We start from the raw sequence: 2,331 nt of genomic DNA, 5'->3' as shown, positions 1-2,331 counted from the left end.
ATCCTTATTCCCTCCACTGTAAGCTATAGCAGTTCTCCTAAGGTTGCAGATATGGGTTGACTTATTTTCTACAACTGTCTATATTTGCCCATTTTTTTCTATGGTTCCATCTTCTCTCTGTGTGTCCTGATGAAGACCATATTTTGTCATTGGGGCTTTACATCTGTAGGATGACATTTTGAGATATATTCAGAGAAATAGAGGGAGAAAGGGGAAAATACTATAGCACCAAAGGTTCCTCCAGTGCAGTGAAGATTCAGATTCAAACTTAGGTCTTTTGCATGACAAAGCAGCACACTATACAGGTAAACTATTTTACATGCTCAGACAGTTTTCTGAATGTAGTCTCAGAAAATATGGAATTTTTTTGTGATGATACAGCATTAAAAAAGCATCATAAATTAAGTTTTGACAACTGCTTAAAGCCATTGTTACAAACATTGCCACCTCCCTAATCACCAATCAACTTTTGTTTAACACTCAATATGAGTAGGGTTTTGATTATAGCAGGTATCCCTAAGGATAATTCCAGTCATCATTATGTTAAGAAATTATATAATTTTATGTGTCCCCAAAATATGGATTACAGATTTTCATGGATTAAATCCAACTTAATTTTTGTCTTTTATTTTCCTTTTGTCACCAAATAGTGTCTTTTTTTTTCATGTCAGACTGGTAATGTGCAGATGTTGTAACACGGTTTATGGATGGTACATTTCACATAGTCACGTGAAAATCCAATCATCACACTTATGAACTACAGAAAGATCATGTGTTTTATTTTTGAAGAGTCTACTTTAAGGAGATTGTTCTTTGTCTTTCTAATTAACATTTCCCCTAGTTGACTTGTTTGTGACTTTCGTGTATATGGCATATTTGCTATAATACTGTACTCAAGAAAATGATCACATACTGAAAGTTTTAGTGAATTGAATAGCTTGAGAGCAGGTTTTTGTTTACCATGAAAAGTGCATCTACTTAGCTGAATGTTAGAAATAAATTAAACAATGTTAAAGGCAAAGGAAATGGACAGGAATGTAAGAAGAGATGATTCTTAAAATACTGTGGGGTGTTAAAAAGTATCTTGGTGTGACTGTGGGTTTTAACACTCACCTATATCCCTGCCACAGGAAGTCAAGCAACACTACCGTAAGTTGTAGGAGCCTGATCAAGAATTCAACAAAGAATAACACAGTGGGACTTATTGAGTATATACTTAAATCTTGAGAAACTCCTAACTTAGAAAATAAATTTTCAGTGGTCCAGACCTGTGGAACTATCACGTGGTTTAAATAATTCCTACCTCGATAACATATACAACCTATATAGAAAGTCTTAATTATATAATACATATGTATAATTTTTAAAATATATTTTTTAAAATTTTATTATCTTTATTGGCTTATTGGATAGAGACAGCCAGAAATTGAGAGGAGGGGCGATAGAGAGGGAGAGAGACAGAGGCACTTGCAGCACTGCTTCACCACTTGTGAAGATTTCCTCAAGCAGGTGGAGGCCGGGGACGGGAACTCAGGTCCTTGCACAGTGTAACATGTGCTCTCAACCAGGTGCACCACCACACAGCCCAAAACATATAATTTAAAATTTTTTGTAAAAAAAAATTTTTTTGTGAAAAAATTGTGTGAAGTTGTACCCCTCTTATCCTATCGTTTAGTTGATGTTTCCTTTTTATAAATAAAAATTAAAAAATATATTGTGCATTACTGCTGGTGCTATCTCCCATCACTGTTTATACTCTAAGATCACAACAAAATCTCCATAATCAAGGTATAAATCTATAAATTAATTTTTGACTTATCTTAATAGAAGTCCAAAGTAAATGTAACCATCCTTCATACATTATCCAAGTAAATTACTGTGAATGCAAGTGGAGCTGACCTTGTGTAAAATTAATACAGTGGAATTATAGAATCACAGAATATCAGAGCATATTGGACCAGATAGAAGGACTTTTCCTGAAGTTCCATGATCTTGACACAAATAAGACTCTAGACAAATTTCGCTGCCCCTTGACTGACTCACCAATTGACCTCAGAAAGGGTAGGTTTAGTCTATACTCTGCCTATATCCTCTTAAGTTTATTAAAATCAGTCATCATGGAATGACATGATCTTTTCTAATCAAAACAACACTGTGTTCTCTCTCTCTCTCTCTCTCTCAGAAGTGGCTGTGTCTTCAATGATATTTTTCAATTATGAAAAATAGAAACCCTATCACCTTTTTAAAAATAAAGTATGAGGGGGTCGGCTGGTAGTGCAGTGGGTTCAGCACACGTAGCGCCAAGCGCAAGGACCAGTGTAAGGATCCCAG

The 2,331-nt window shown here is 35.0% G+C and overlaps 1 non-coding gene across 1 annotated transcript; it reads right to left on the bottom strand.

The window, feature by feature from the left end:
• Window positions 1–665: 665 nt before the first annotated feature.
• On the bottom strand, window positions 666–769 carry LOC132536088 (small nucleolar RNA U13). The gene has a single exon (XR_009547767.1). It is a non-coding gene; the product is annotated as a small nucleolar RNA U13 (small nucleolar RNA).
• Window positions 770–2,331: the final 1,562 nt, after the last annotated feature.

Source organism: Erinaceus europaeus, chromosome X, assembly GCF_950295315.1.
Source record: "Erinaceus europaeus chromosome X, mEriEur2.1, whole genome shotgun sequence".
NCBI lineage: Eukaryota > Metazoa > Chordata > Mammalia > Eulipotyphla > Erinaceidae > Erinaceus > Erinaceus europaeus.
Note: the sequence above shows the minus strand (reverse complement) of the source record. Positions and strands in the feature narration are given on the sequence as shown.